At 40.8% G+C, this 16,743-nt stretch overlaps 1 pseudogene; it reads left to right on the forward strand.

The window, feature by feature from the left end:
• Nucleotides 1-9,971: 9,971 nt before the first annotated feature.
• LOC111156673 lies at nt 9,972-10,277 on the forward strand (annotated as a pseudogene).
• Nucleotides 10,278-16,743: the final 6,466 nt, after the last annotated feature.

A 16,743-nucleotide genomic window follows, 5' to 3' on the forward strand; every position in this document is an offset into this window, starting at 1 on the left:
TCTCCTGGAGATGGACAAATTCTATGTTCTCCATAGTTTCATGGGGCATTTTGTCTGTGCTCCAAATCTTCTCACCTGCTCTGAGTTCAGACTTTTAGAAAGGAAAGGTAAAAAAGACACATAGGTTATTTTTGATGTTTGTTTGTTTGTTTGTTTTAGTGAGGGTCAGGGGCAGAGGGAGAGGGAAAGAGAAACTCAAGCTGGCTCCCCGCTGAGCTCAGAGCCCGACTCAGGATTTGAGCTCATGACCCTGAGATTACGAGCTGAGCTGAAACCAAGAGTCGGTGCTCAACTCACTATGCCCCTCGGGTGCCCCTTGTGCTTTTGATCTTGACACAACGCTCTCATCAGACAATTAACCAACTCTCAATGAACCAAGTATCTGATTGAAATGGTAAAAAGGAAAAAGAGTAACATGGATAGGAAATAAAAGTTACTGTGTGAAAAAACAATTTCCTATTAGCCAAAGTTAATATGTACTGTAACAGAAAAAATTTTTAGATTATGAGCTATGTTTCTGTTAATGCGTTCCACTCAATGGCTTTTGCCTCTTGTTTTGTATTTGGAAATGGGGAAATAAAATATACTAAAGAAGTATAAATTCACTTCTTTCCCCCAAAATGTCTTAATTGAATTGAGATTTAGGTTATACAAGTGTAAGGATACATATAAACATAAACAGGAAATTACAACAATTCAACATATACAGAATTATATGCGGATGTGATCTAAACAGCATATGGTAATGTTGAGCAGAGAGACTCACAATAATTAACATTTGTAAATTGCTTTCCATTTTACTTGCATGTATAATTTAATTTGATTCTTGCAATAGCCCTGAAAAGTATGTTGTGATTATTATTTCCGTTTTACAGATAAGGGGAAAAATAATACATGAAAATTAAGTAATTTCTCCAAATTCACACAATTAGTTGGTAGGAACCAGGAGGGGGGTCATGTGAAAAATATGCCCAAATTATGGGCTCCAAAAGAAAGTGAAAGATAAAGAAGATCTATGAATACATTATATAGAGATATATTTTGCATAATTGAATGTTTTATGTAAAACTCTATACTGGTAAATTGAATTGTGTAATTCAGTGGCTCTAAATCCAATTTAATCAGAATCTCTGGGGATGAGTCCCAGGGATTGGTGTTTTGATACAGGTGGTCCCAATCAGCAGCTAGAGTTGAGAACCACTGGGGTTTTGTTGCTGTTGTTGTTTCATGGGCATAGAAGTATATTAAGTGACAGAGGGAGAGAGAGATAACCCACCAGAGAAAAGAGGAGATGGAGAGTAAAGATGCTGGACATTTAGAGCTAAGAGGGGGAGCCAACTTAAAACACGTTTTGTATAACTGTGGAAAGTCCTAAAATATCACTGCTGCAGGGTACAGTGAAAGATCAATAATTTTACTTTCTATTCATAATTCCAGGTATAACTGAACTTAAACTCACTCAACAATTTTTAATACTCTATTTTTTTCCATCCTTTGGGGTCTTTGTTCCCCCAAAAGAATAAAGTCTTATAGCAGTTTTCAGTTCTTGAGATGGCTAGAATAATAAGCTATTTACTTGTCATCAAAATTTATGAAGTAGAACCAAATAAAAGTGGTTCTGACGGTTTTCTCACCAAAGTATGGAATGGGCCTTTGATCACTGTCAGTGTTAGTATCACTAAGTCCATCTCTCAGGCAGGTGTACAGAATTGCACCTGTACCAACATTGTATAAGATATTACATTTCCCTGTATTCTTACCACACTTAGTGTTACTGGATTTTTTTAAATTGTTGCCAATTTGATGAAGTGAGCATAAGGAGATATGGGGACAAGGAAATATCTATAAGAATAAAAGGTGAAATTTCCCTGGGTAGGAGGATAGATAAAGGAACTCCAAATGAAATAGTTAAGAGAATCCCATGTGACAATTAACATCTATTAATCACACCTATCAGTTTCAATAAATCAAAATTTCAGACCTAATACTAAGCCACAAATCAAGTTGCAAAAGGATATACACAGCATGATGCCATTTCTGTAAAGTCTTAAATCACATGAAACACTATGTCTTTATGAAGCAACACATATATAATAAAAATACAAAATCATGCATAGGGAAATACACAGCAACTTCCATGGTTTCCTAAGGTAGGGAGTAGGGGAGAAATGTATGAAATTGGGACTTTAGCTGTTTTTGAAACATCTTATTTTCTATCATCATTACAAAAAGTGGTACACAATGCAGACATAGAATCATTAATATATTTAAATCTAGCAGTGCCTGAGTGGCTCAGTTGTTAAGCATCTGCCTTTGGCTCAGGTCATGATCCCAGGGTCCTGGAATTGAGCCCCCTCTTTGGGCTCCCTGTTTGGCCGGAAGCCTGCTTCTCCCTCTCTCACTCCCCCTGCTTGTATTCCCTCTTTCACTGTGTCTCTCTCTGTCAAAAAATAAATAAAATCTTAAATATATATATATATATGTGTGTGTGTGTGTGTGTGTGTGTGTTTAAATCTAGATGATAGGGATATATATCTATATCTATATATCTGTGTATATATCTGCTGTACTGTTTTCTGTTTTATCTATGTATTTCTATATAGTGAAAAATAGTTTATATATTTTTAAGTGTTAAGAAAGTGACAAGCAGAGAGCCTGGGTGACTCAATCTGTTAAGCATCTGCCTTCAGCCCAGGTCATGATCCCAGGGTCTTGGGATGGAGACCTGCATCAGGCTTCTTGCTCCTTGCTCAGCGGGGAGGCTGTAACTCCCCCTGCCTGCCGCTCCCCCTGCTTGTGCTCTCTCTCTTTCTCTGACAAATAAATAAAATCTAAAATAAAAAAATAATAAAAAGTAAGTGACAAGCATATTTTGACAGGGAGGATGAGCAAAGGTATTTTTGTTAATGAAAGTAGATTTAGAAAAACTGTAGAAATGTGAATAAATAAACAAGCCCCTTCTCTAATTCAGCCCTGATTGCCCTGCCAGGTTAATTTTTAAAAAATAAAGTTCCAATCATGCCATAGTTAGAAAAAAAAATTAGATTTAAGCATATCAACCTGAATTAATCTGACAAACATAGTTCTAAATTTTAAAAAGTGACAATGGTAAAATATAGAATGAGATTGATTTATCACAATACCACTTACTTAAATTAAAAATACAAGCAAAGGGAAGCTTTGCTTTTAGCCATGTTGGAGAACTGATATTAGACTCCCATCCCATTATAACAACTAAAAACACTGCACAAAAGGTAGCACAGAGCTATGATCCCTAAGAGAGGGGAAACATAGACATAAGGCTTATAATCACAAGAAGTTTCTGCTTGGATACACTGTCCATACCAAGAGATGGAAAAAAGGTACCCAAACAATGTAGGGAAGCTCTCTGATTTGAGGAGATAGAGGTCAGAGTTCAGAGTTCAGTTGTAATCGGCAAGTACCAGAAAAGGGACAGCTATACAGAGAAAACTGATTAGGGGTCCCCCTGAGTCTACAGAGAGTGAAACCCCACAAGGCCAGGTAAATAATTGCCAGGAAGCTATAAACTCAACAACTCCTGAAGCTTAGAGGAACGGGAGACACTGGAGTTCCAATAATCCAGAGTGGGGATTCTCAAATACCCACGGCATTCAGTAGAGACCAGGGGGCGGGGGGGGGGGGGGGGGGGGGGGGGGGGCTTATCTAGCCCTAGAGTAAAACTTGTTCTAGACCTGTTGTAACAAAACTTAAAAACAGTCCTAGAAAGGATCAAGCTGATTTGCAAACAGCTTAACAGCCTGACAAAACAAAGCCCAACAGTATTCATAAGAAAGCAACAAAACCCACACAATAAATACCCCAATAACACAGTGGCCATCATCCAATAAAAAAATTACTAGATGTTGAAGAAATAGTAAATGAGACCCACATATCCACAACCAAGAAAGCAAAATCATTCAATGGAATCAGAACTAGAAATGACAACATCTATCATAAAAATGCTCGGGGTATAAAATGAACCATGAACATAAGATATAGAAAAGTGGAAGAATTAAAAAAAAAAAAAAAGAACCAAATGAATCTGGAAAGCTGAAAAGTACAACATGTGGAAACAGGTGGAAAAAAAAAAATCACTAGATGCGCTTGACACCAGATTAGACTCAGCAGAAGAAGAGGTGAATGAACTTGAAGAAATAGAAATAGAAACTACCAAAAATAAAGTACAGACAGGAGAAAAACTGAATAAAATGAACAGTTCAGAGACCGTGGGGCAATAACAAATTATCTAATGAATAATCGGATTCCAGAAGGAGAAAAAGAGAAAAACATATTTGAAGATAAAAAGACTGGACATTTTCTAACTTTGACAAAAATTATAAACTCACAGTTCCAAAAAACTTGGTAAACCCCAAGCAAGAACATACGTGAAAGCATACCCTATGGTTTGTGGTGTTGGCACCGCCCATTGCTTACTGCCTGACCAGATTTATTAACTGGATGTGCAGCTAGCGTGCAACATTATGCCCAACCTCACTAGCAGGCCAGAGATGGGCCCCAGAGAACTTGACAGGATCATGGTCTGAGGGCCAACACTGGGAGATCGTAACGGAATTCACAATAAGGAAATCAGAAATTTTAAAAGCTAGGACCAAGTCAAGTTGAGGACAAGAGGATCCAATAAATTAGGTAACAAGCAGAGGAGGCTTGAGTCATTGGGAAGCGCAGCTAAATTTCCTGAATCAGAAGGATTCGTTAGTTTTTAATTAGACTGGGTTTTTGTGTGGCAGTTTAGGGTCATAAGCACCAAAAATGTTCTTCCTGACTTCTAACAGAAGCAGGGCTGAACAATATTCTTTGTGGCTCAAGGTTTTGTGTAAATTCCCTTGCTTCAAACAAGACAACAATGCTCTTCTCTCTCTTCCCACTGAAATGGCAAATTTCTGGTCTAGGGTCTATGATTTGCTCACCAAATTTCTAAGAACAGAGAAACCAATTAACAAATCACTTCTAAATAGAAAAGTCTCCCTGGGAGTTCTTAGACAGAAAAGAATGCTCCTTGTATTTAGGACAGACTAAGGTATTCTATATTTAAGAGGGAGGATTAGAACCTGTGCAAAGGGGTGATGAGTAGCTAATCTTTAGACAGCCACAAGGAATATGGTAGGATATTAAAATTCACCTGGTATCTAGACTAGAACCTATAATTTAGCTGATTTCAAAAGAATCTATTTCTTTATAGAACATGTGAAATAAACCCCAAAAAACAAAATAAGATTTGGTTTACATATTTAAAGATCTATTTTGGGAAAACATATAATAAAATTATAGTGTAGAAGTGTTCTGTCAACTAATTCTCTTCAGTCATGAAATTTTTCCTCATTCACTCAATAAGTATGCATTTATTTTCCCCATAAATTTAGGATCATACTCTTTATATTCTTTTTTAGCCACTATTTTTTCACTTAACAATGTATCATAAACATTTTCCCATGCCATTCAATCTTTCATCCATTGGCTCAAAAACAATCAATAAATACTGTAAGATAATTTTGCTTCATTCGTAACTGTAGTTATGTCTCTTTTTTCTTATGATGCTGGCCAATTATAATGGCAAGCATCTCTGCTCGTTCATGGCCCTGATGAGCATGCTCCAATGTTTCACATATAAGTCTAGGGCTGGCTATAAGTTTGAGACAAACAATCTTTATCACTGTAGTTGTCTTTCTATTTCTAGGTTACCAGGAAGTTTGATTGTTTGTTTACTATTTTTGAGTTGTAAGTGGGTTTAATTCTGTCAAATTCCTCTTTGGGATTCCTGGGAGTTCAGTTGGTTAAGCATCTGCCTTCAGCTCAGGTCATGATGCCAGGGTCTTCAGATGGAGCCCCACATCAGGCTCCTTCCTTGGTGGAGAACCTGCTTCTACCTCTCTGCCTGCCATTTCCTCTCCTTGTGTTCTCTCTCTCCCTCTCTGACAAACAAATAAATAAAAATCTTTTTAAAAAAATCCTCTTTGGGGCACCTGGGTAGTTCAGTCATGAAGCATCTGCCTTCAGACGCTTGAGACCCTCCCAGGGTCCTGGGATCAATCCCCACATCGGGCTCCCTGTTCCATGGAAGGCCTGCTTCTCCCTCTCCCACTCCCCCTGCTTTATTCCCGCTCCGTTGTCTCTTTCTAATATATCAAACAATTACATAAATAAATCTTTTTTAAAAATCCTCTTTGGCACCAGTTAGGAGGTAGGTTGTGTGGGGAGACTGGAATTGGAAATGCCAGTTGAGGAACTATTTCATTGGTCCTTATTAGAGGAATGAGGACTAAAGCAACAGATGTGGAAAAGGAAAGAGAGGTCTTTTATCTACATAGTAAAGGGAGCTAAGAAAAGGAAAAAACACAGATATCTGTGAGATTTTGAGCTGGTTTCCTGGGAAGCCAACCCTGGGAGAAGCAGAGGAGGAGGAGTACATGACAGAGGAAAGAAAATGTGTTTCTTAATGGTGTGATACCTGAGACATTCATATGGAGGTGCACAGTTGACAGATGAAAATCTGAATCTTTAAGAACAAGAAAGAAGAAAACCTAGATTCATAACATACCTGCAGAATCACATCAAGGTTACAAGAGGATGTGAATTGGCCAAGGGGAGAGCACACAGGGTGAGAAATAATAACTTTGAGGGTCAGGGGCTTTTAAGAAGCTGTTAGTGACTCCTTGATGGTTACTGTGTTCATTTCCTAAAAGCTTAAATACTACTTAACAGAAACAGGGAAGAGAAAAAAAAATAACTTGGTTGGGTTTTGGGGAGTATCTAAAATAGAAAACAAATTTTTCTTTTAAATAAGAATGGTAATTTAAATAAGAATGGTAATGATCTACATAAAGCAGGAAGAGGAAAGAATGCATGCATGGAGAGTTTACATTGGATGATTCTGATCCTTTCCATAAAGTAGACAATGAGGTTTCCTGCTGAAAGGAGGGGCATGAGGGTAAGTTTGTGGTGTGAGCAAAGTAACCATAAGAAAAGCTATGGTGGGGGGTTTGTAGGTGATTGACTGAAAATGAAATAACAGACAGCAGATTCTGGAAGCTCAACAGTGCATCCGTAGCAACAGCATTGGAAGTTCGATCAGTTTTCATCCCTTAACTTTTTCCAGAAGAGCTCAGCAATTTGGAATTCAGAGGTAAGGAAGAAGATGGAGAGTGATAAGAAGCCATGCAATGTAGAAACGGGTTAAGTAGGGAACTGCAGGAGTACATTGTTCGAATTCACGTGGAGGTAGAGAAACAAGAGTAGAGTCTCAGTAGGAAACAGTCGATTAACCACCCACACTTTTCCAAAGTGTGTTTTATGGAACACTGGAGTTGTGAAACACACTTCCTTAAAAATAATAATAATAATAATATTTTGTCAAATTATTGTGGAAAACCTTAGAGCTTTACAAGGGACAGTAACATTTAAAGGGCTTACTAAGTCCGGGAAGCAGGGGAAACCCTATTTTGTAACCTAGAACTTCCTAAGCTTATTTGATCTTGAAGTGTTTTTTTGTGTAACTCATCTCAACAGCACTTACAAGTATTTATATTAGTGAGGATAAGCTAGGATATGTTGTTGTAACAAGTCAATCTCAAGATCCAGTAGCCAAACACAGCCAAGGTGGGTCCAAATAGCCACTCAGGATCTCAAGTTAATGGAGGTTCCAGCACTCTGTGACCAACTCAAACATGTAACTCCAAGATTTGCTAAGGCTGGAGAAGAAAGCACATGGAAAAGTGCTCACTCTCCATGCTCTGACTCAAATGGTGAACACCCCTTCTACTGACCTCTCATGGTCCATAACTGGTCATATGGGCCCACCTAAGTTAAAGGGACTGGGAAACTGGGAAATACAAGAGTGGGGGGGGGGAGGAAGAAGCCTCCCCCCAGCAGTGTTATTCATATAAATACTGTTCTGTTTTCAGAATTTTGCTAAGTGCTTGTATGACATGCCACTTGTTATATAATTCCCACAACAACACTCTCAATAAGGTAGTTTATTATCCCTATTCTCTGAATCAGATAATTGAGACCTGAAAAGTTTAGCTGAATTGTCCAAGGTCATGGAGAATTAAATAAAGGAGGTTAGATTCAGACCATCCCCTCTAGGATGGCAAAGCCCATACCTATCACCACTGTGTCCATCTCTCTAATGCTTCTATTCTGTGTTTTTGATGGCCAGGCCCTTTTACTCACAACTTCTTATTTCATCCTCAACAGCCCTGCCAAGATAACCACCTGTGCCTTTGTTTCTAATGAAGAAAAAGGGATTTGAACCCAGTTCTCTTTGACTCTCAAAGCCCCAGTTGGTGCACTTCCCCCAAACCTCTTTTTCTACTATTTTAGTCACTGCATACAGATTATTTGATCTTCCCCTGGCTAGATTTGGTTTACACACAATATTCTGGACAGACTTAAGACATAACTTTGTTTCATTAGCACTGGAATGATGGTTACAGCTTTATCTAGATCTTCCTAGTGGTGATATCTGGATCTATTGACTGTAAAATCTCCTTCATACTGGAAGACTTGAAGTCTTATACCTTAAATGCCTACCCCCCCCCCCAATTACACATTATTTTGTACATGCTGCTTCTTTCTCTGGGAGTATCATGGGGTTTTCCTTATAGTTTTCCCTTATAAGTTTGATATTCACTACTTAGGAAATCTTGTGTCTATTGCAAATTGGAAGATTTAAACATATACAGTTAAGACTCAAAAGCAACCCTCTTTTAGGAAGGAAATCTCAGGAGTAATAGTTTCCCAGCTGTGTGGTTCCTCTGGGTCCAAATTAAAGAGTCCATGAAAGCATCCTTCAGAGCTCCCCAGTCACAGTGGGCTCAGCCAACAGTTTGAAGACCCATCTGGTTGACATCGCAAGTGGCTAGTGTACCCACTTGCTTGCTTTCAGGTAACTTAAAAGATTAAATAGTCTCATGCAGAGAGCCTCAATGACCTCATGGAACTGGGAGCAGCAATAGTAAGAGTGGAGGTTGAGCTTGCCTCTCTAAGAGGTCAGTCAGGGAACGGCAAACAAGAAATCCATACTGATCAATCAGCTCACAAGCCAAATGATGCCAGCAATGTGAATGCAAGATTATACCAAAAACCTATATATCAGTAACTTAAACAATATTGGATTTTGTGTGCTTGTTTGTTTTCTTTCCCACGTAAAAGTAGTCCAAAGGTCGGCAATCCATGGCTAAAATGCTGGTTCTGTGATGTCACCAGTGACCCTGACTATTTCTAGCTTTTGGCTCCCTGTTCATGGCATCCATCCATGGTTACAGAATGGCTTTTACAGCTGCAGTCCATGTTCTGGGCCGCAAGAAGGAAGAGCAGAGAGCAGACACAATGACTTCTGCCTAAATCTCATTAACCAATCCTATCCACAAGGGGAGACTGGGAAATGCAGTTTTTCAGCTGGATACCTTGTTGCCTTCCAAAAATTCAGATACTGAGGAAGAAAGGGGAAATGGGTGTTAGGTCCTTCATTATTGTCACTGCCCCACAAGGAATCCAGTATACTGCATACATTACAGGCAAGTCTTGGAGGCCAGTCTAGACTGTGTGAATGCTTATTTTCACTGTAAGAGTTGTGCTCTGGGAGGTGGTCCAGAACCATGCCCCCTCACCACACACTGCTTCCATAGCATATCTCATCACTGTCCCCAACAATTCTGACCAGCTGGCAGAAGTCCACAGACTGAGGCTGGACGTATGCTGCAAGATATTTCACCACCACTTTCTGCCTTGGGTCCACTCTTTGCATCTTGCTGACCCAGTTAGCTTAATCCTAGAACCAGAAAGTTGTTGCCTTCGAATCTGAGAGCATTGTGCTCACCGATACCCAAGGGGAACAATGAGGATGTTTCTCTTCTGTCTTTTGCCTTTTATTAGGGACGCCTGACCACTGAAGAACAATGATTAGATCCCTCCCACACCCAGCACCTCCAATGGCAGACCATTCATCAAGGATTTTGTATCCAATGCCCAAAAGTCTGTTACTGGAGATGATGAAAGCCATCATGGATACAGCTGATGCTGAAAATCAGGTGGAACTTGAGAACAAAACACAACTTATTAATCAACTGCTGGAATGTCAACATGCACTTGAAGATCTGTGAGCAAGGGTAGATGCAGTTAAGGAAGAAAATCTGAAGCTAAAATCAGAAAACCGAGTTCTTGGATAATATTTAGAAAACCTCATGTCAGCTTCTAGTGTTTTTCAAACAACTGACACAAAAAGCCAAAGAAAGTAAGGGATTGACATCCCTTCTGTTTTATAGGATTGCTGCTGATCTTTTTTTGTTGTTGTTGTTTAAAACTTGGATAGATTCAAAAAGTTACAGTTTTTTTGTTAGTGGCTTAATTGAATATTTATGAAGATAATGTCAGATCTAGGCAAAATTAAGAGCATAACAGAAGATATCCATGAGTTTGTGTGATACATGTTAGTCTATGTAAACATGCAAATGTCTTGTAGAAACTTTATAATTAGAAATGCGTATATTAGGACACCTAGGTGGCTCAGTAGGCTAAGCATCTGCCTTCCGCTCAGGTCATGATCCCAGGGTCCTGGAATCGAGCCCCACATCAGGCTCCTTGCTCAGGGGGGAGCCTGCTTTTCCCTCTGCTGCTGCTCCCCCTGCTTGTGCTCACTCTCTCTGTCTCTGACCAAAAAAATCTTAAAAAAAAAAAAAGAAAAGCATTTATTTATGAAACTTGAAAGTGAATGTTTTATCAAATTTGCTTTGATTTATAGGTTTAGCACTTTCTTCTTTTTAACTTTATTTATTATTATTATTTTTTCTACTATGTTATATCAGTCACCATAAATTTTAGCACTTTCTTTTATTGTAGGTGCAGGAAGAGACACAAGAAAATAGCCATCATGTTGTGAAAAGTGACCAAAATCACGTACCAAACATATAGCTGTATATACCCTGTCCACCATGTGGTGCCTTTTCTCCATTTGCTTCTTCCTTCTCATTTCCCCTCCCCTAAGGAAAAAATTGGTTTTACATTTGTAGAAGTAATTTTAATGATTAGTCATCTGTGAGAGTAACCTGAGCTTGAACTGTTGAAACTTAACCAAAATAAGATACTTTTACAGTTAGGGCTTGCCTTAGTATTAAGACAGGATTGTTGGTTTCTCTTTACTCAATTGAAAACAGAGACTACACATATGAAGACTTTTCTTTGCCACTGAATTGCCAAATTGGGAAGGTTTGTTGATAAAAACTCCCTTTTGCACAAAATAACCCACTTGGTATCTAAAAAGATAAGCTCTGGTTATATATTTATAATAGGAAATTTTGAGAAAAATGGAAATAAGATAGGAAAAGTACTTGGCATACAGTAATAACCAACTCCAAATGTTTTTACTCCAGATTTGCATGATCTCTGGCACAGACTAGATCTTTTGGGGAATATATATATATATATGAGAATAGATTAAATGTGACTAATCTTATGTCAACCACATCTAAAAGAGAATAGTTACAAAGAGTTTAGTCTCAAGGTTTATCTGCAGTAGCCAGCAGATCAACTTTTGCAAAATCCCTTTAGAGTATATTAGTATCGAAATCATGAATAAAATGCCTGCATACTAGCTGATACTTTCTCAGTATTTTCTGTCACTAATTCTCTCAGAATTTTCTGTTAACCTAACTACTTGGTTTGTAGTGTTTAATCACTTTTACAGTTTCTAAAAATTTAGTTTGTAGATTCCATTTGGTAAGAAATTTAGTATCAAAAAAAAGGTTAAAATGTTAAATAGGATAAGAGATCCACTAATATCACTTTGGTTGTTAGATTTGAGCTACTTTTAATCATGGAATACTTACTTTTGTATTGGTATAAGATATGATGGATGACTTTAGCTGCATGAATATAATAGTTATACTGCAAACATTTTGCACCCCTTTTGTGACCTAATTTACAAACACTTAAAATTGTGTTGCAACTGTGCTTTACTATTTAATAAAAAGCTATTTTGGAGAAAGAAAGGAAGGAAGAAAGGAAAAGAGAAAGGAAAGAAGGAGGGAGGGAGGGAAGGAAGGAAGGGAGGAAGGGGAAAGAAGGAGGGAGTGTGGGAGGAAGAAAGGAAGGAAGAGGAGGAGGGAGGGAGGAAGGAAAAGGAAAGGAAGGGGGGGGGGAGAGACGGAAGGAAGGAAGTAAATGGGAGGGAGAGAGAGAGAAAGAAAGAGAGAGAGAGAGGAAGGAAGGAAGCAAGGAAGGAAGGAAGGAAGGAAAAAGAAAGGAAGGAAAGAGGGATGGGGGAGGGAGGGAAGGAAGGAAGGGGGAGGGAAGGAGAGAGAGAAAGAAAAGAGAAGAAGGAAGAAAGAAAGAGAAGGAAGGAAGGAAGGAAAGAAGGAAGGAAGGAAGAGAGAGAGAGGGAGGGAGGAAGAAAGGAAGTGAAGAGAAGGGAAGAAGGAAGGTCAGGAAAGAAAAACAATGATTAAGTAGCACTATGTACCAGGTACTGTGCTTGGTGTAGAGTTAACAAAGGTGAAGGGTATCTCTCTTCTTGAGAATTCAAAGACTAGTGGGAACAAGCAAGTACACAAAGAAATTGCAGTGTGATGGCAGTGTTACAGTAGACATGTGAAGGAAGCCCAGGGACTCTGAGAAGGTCCGTGATGGCACACCACTTCTCTTAGTCCACTGGGGCTGCATTAAAGAAAACAACAGACTGGATGGCTTATAAGCAGCAGAAACTGTTTTCTCAGCTTTGAAGGCTGGGAGACCAAGATCAAGGTGCCAGCAGATTTGGTGTCTGGTAAGAACATGCTTCTCTGTGTCTTCCCCTGGTAGAAAGTGCAGTGGATCTCTGGGTGTCTCTCTTATAAGGACTCTATCCTCATGACCCAGTCACCTCCCAAAGGCCTCACTTCCAAATATTATCACCTTGGGGATTAGCATTTCAAGATATGAAATTGGGGGACACCAACCTTCAGATCATAGCAGTGATGGATTCCAAGCCTGAGAACACAGAAGAGTACCTGGGCAGCTTATGAGAGAGCAAGTTCCCATCTATTGTCCTAGGGGTTCCAAATATTATAGACTTGAAATCTTGATCTCCAGATTTGCCTAGCAATCTATTCTCCTCTTTTCCCCCACAAAAATCCCAGATAATGGTGATGCAGTAGTGGATCCCACTTGGAGAAATTCTGTTCTACCGGGTGAGGTGGGGTACGTATGCTGGAGAAAGAAGACTCAGAAGCAATCGTTTGTGCTTTAGGCAAGGTGCTCTGGGGGAAGAGGTGACTCAGGTACACAAGACGAGCAGGATTTGGTTTGTCCAAGAAAAATAAGACACAGGGACCAGAACATGAGCCTGGAGAGCCTCAGGAGGTGTCAGAGCCACAAAGATGTTGAAGCCAGACTATATTTATAGCACTTCATACAATAAAGTTTAAACAGCTTTCCTTCTGTAAGACAAAGCTGCAAGCTGGGGAGCCAGGAACCTGAGCTCTGGGTTTCCCGGTGCAGGGCTGGCAAAAAGAAGCACAGTGCCCTTGTATTGGTCTAGACCAACCACAAATCTGTTCCAGCTCCTTTGTCTGCCCTTTGTTCCCTCCTGCCCCCCTGCCTCAGCTGTGCCTGCCTACCACTGTCTGCCCTTGGCTCCTCTGAGAGCTGGTGTTTTCTACTGTGCCTCTCTGGCTTAGCTACCTTTCAGGGGCTGTTTTTGTTTCTAATGCTTGACAGTGTAACACCTAACAGTTTTCTCAAGTTTCCATATTAACCTGCCTCACAGGGAAGATGAAGGCTGTCCTCTCCATGGAGCCAAAGGGGAAGCATTGAGCTCCGTGGCCTGGACCAGGACTTGCTCATCCCTCTACTCCAGCTTTCTTATTGTTAAGCCGCGACAGTGAGCCAGTGTTCCTCAAATGGGGGTACATGCTTTCTGGAAAATCTGAACACTTTCCAAAAGATACTCAGGCAAGGATAGCTATAACGGCATCCATGCCCCCAGGCATTCTTTGCTAATGGTAATCTGCTTGAAAGGAGCTTATGCTTAGAATGTATCTTCCTCAATTTACAAAAGAAGGATATATCCCTTGCCCATCCCAAATCTTGTTTTAGTTCTTTGCTGCAGGAGGGCCCCTGAAGCAATGGGATAAATTAAAATTAATGATGAACCAAGTCCCTTCAGCTCATAAGGCTTTGTGTCCTTCCCTGTCTTATACATATTTCTGCATGTTGGCCCATGGGGGGCTCATCATTCAGAATATCAAAGAAGCATAAGCTCACGGTGTTGATGTAGTTTTTGCAGGGCAGTTGGATTTTCCGAAATACAATCAATCAAACACACAAAAAAAATTTCACCTGCTATCCTCGAGCTATACAGGCTTTATTCAGTAAAGTAATGAAAATTTATTTTATCCAATAATATAAAATATTGATTCAAATGATAGTCAATCCTCATCTCATTTCAACATATATAATAGTTAACTTTTCCTGTCTCCTATTAGTAAAACCTATTTTTAAAATGTGTGAAAAATTTTAGATGTCAATGTAAAAATGTATGGATGAGTACATAGATTTTCAAAATTCTTTTACAAGGTGTATAAGCCAACGTTTGAAGATCCTGGAGTAGGACACTTGCCATCAAGGATCATGGTTATTCTTATGCTATTTCAAGGTATGCTGACTTTCTACTATGTGCCGGGCACAGTGAGCCTTCTTCGGACTAAGAGCATCTCTCTGTGCTCCAGAAATGCTCAGTCTCCTGGTGGTGGATGACCTGGTCTCAAAGAGCTCTGCTGTCAGCCTTCCACACTGAGAAGTGTATGCATCAAACTCCAGGAGCAGAAGTTGTGACTCATACAGAAGGTCATCCTGAGAGGGAAGTAGGCATCCAGTCACACATTCTGGGCCTTGAGTGTTCTGGTGTGTCTGGGTGAATGAAAGAAGTGTCAGCTCAAGAGGGTCTGCAGTGTGGGGTGCGTGTTCTCCTGGGAGTACACCGGGGACCCAGAGAGCCAGGACACAGCTGGGCACACACAAAGGTCACAAGTTATGGAATATGCATACACGCTGGGATTGGTGCTCGGACATGTCATCCCACAGGTGTGTGAGATACGGAAGTTGTGGCCTCGGGGCCAGCTGTGGATCAGTGTGGGGCATCATCCACAGAGCCACCGTGGAGGAAGCTGGGCTTGAGCAGGACTTTGAATGATGGACAGGATATGGGGAATTGGAGAGAGGTAGAAAGGTGCCCAATCAGCATCAGACGTGTGTTGAGCAGCTGGTCTGTGCTCAGCAACTGTCAGGACCCTGAGGAACTGGGGGAGGTGGACACAGATTTGATAAGGGAACCCAGGAAAATTCAGGTCTCCCTGCAGGGAACTATGTGATTAAGGCCTTGGTCCCTGAGCAATGAGAACTCCAGGAATTTAGAAGAGGGAAAACTCGGGGCGCCTGGGTGGCTCAGTGGGTTAAAGCCTATGCCTTCTGCTCAGGTCATGATCTCGGGGTCTTGGGATCGAGCCCCGCACTGGGCTCTCTCTTCAGCGGGGAGCCTGCTTCCCCTTCCCCCTCTCTCTGCCTGCCTCTCTGCCTGCTTGTGATCTCTGTCTGTCAAATAAATAAATAAAATCTTTAAAAAAAAAAAAAAGAGGGAAAACTCCCACTGGATCTGATGGGTTAGGCAAGAGGGGTGGCCTTGGAGAGGAGAATGAGCCCAGTAGGAAGGGTAAATAGGATGTGGATTGTGGGGAAGAGGTAAGGGCATCCCAGGTAGAGAAAACAATGGTGGCCTAGGCTTGGCCTAGAACCATCCTGCCATGTTGAGCAAACAGCTAAATGAAACACTCAAAGACTGGGCTGCTAAAGCCATCTCTCCGTCAGTGAGCAAACATTTTCGAAGCACCTGTCTGCCAGACACTTCAGGTAACCAGTGAGGAAGACCCACTGAAGGATGGGGAAGAGGGCTGGGAAGAAGAGGTTCAGATCACAGGGAAGCTTACAGCAGGAGGTCGCAGCAGGTCTGGGAAGCTGGAAGGGGGCAGGTGGCTCAGGGAGTGAGTGGAGTGAAGGAGGCTTTGGAAAACAGGATTGTGACCGAACAGGGAGGGTCTCGAAAGCCAAGGAAAAGCAACTGCTCTTCACTCCCAGCACGTGTCACATGATGGAGCTCGAAGCCGTCACATGTCCTTCTCTGCGGAGACGGCTTATTGCTGGTTAAGCCCCAGGAGGACGCGAGCGACGGCAGCTTGCAGGACGGGTTTGCACCGAGAGGGGTTGGACAGCAGGGAGCCAGTCAGGGACACAGTCACATTATAATAATATAATAATGCACAGCCTGCATTATTCGGTCGCGGGCCCCCAGGGAGGACAAACACATCCATGCAGTTGATTTCAGGAAAGATTTACACCACAGCTGCATAGATTGACCTCGTTGTCATTATTGACATTCTTCCAAGGGAGAGCTTTACACCCTGGTTGGGGGGAGAGGGGAGTGGGCACACATATATAAATTTTGCTGGAAAGCAAAGAGGAGACCATATTATCATTCCAAAAATATGATCCGATTTCCCGCATATTCATTACCAGCTATCAATCTGCTTCCTCCTCTCTGTATTCTTCTTGCTCTCTTTTAAAAAAAAAAAAAAATGTTAACGTTCTTGTGGTACTATGACCATTATATCCATGGTATTTACAAGAAACCCTCACTACAACCGCAGCTGTTAGAATCATGCCCCATTAGTGAAGCAA

Source organism: Enhydra lutris, unplaced genomic scaffold (assembly GCF_002288905.1).
Source record: "Enhydra lutris kenyoni isolate GAN:26980312 unplaced genomic scaffold, ASM228890v2 scaffoldscaffold48, whole genome shotgun sequence".
Lineage (NCBI taxonomy): Eukaryota > Metazoa > Chordata > Mammalia > Carnivora > Mustelidae > Enhydra > Enhydra lutris.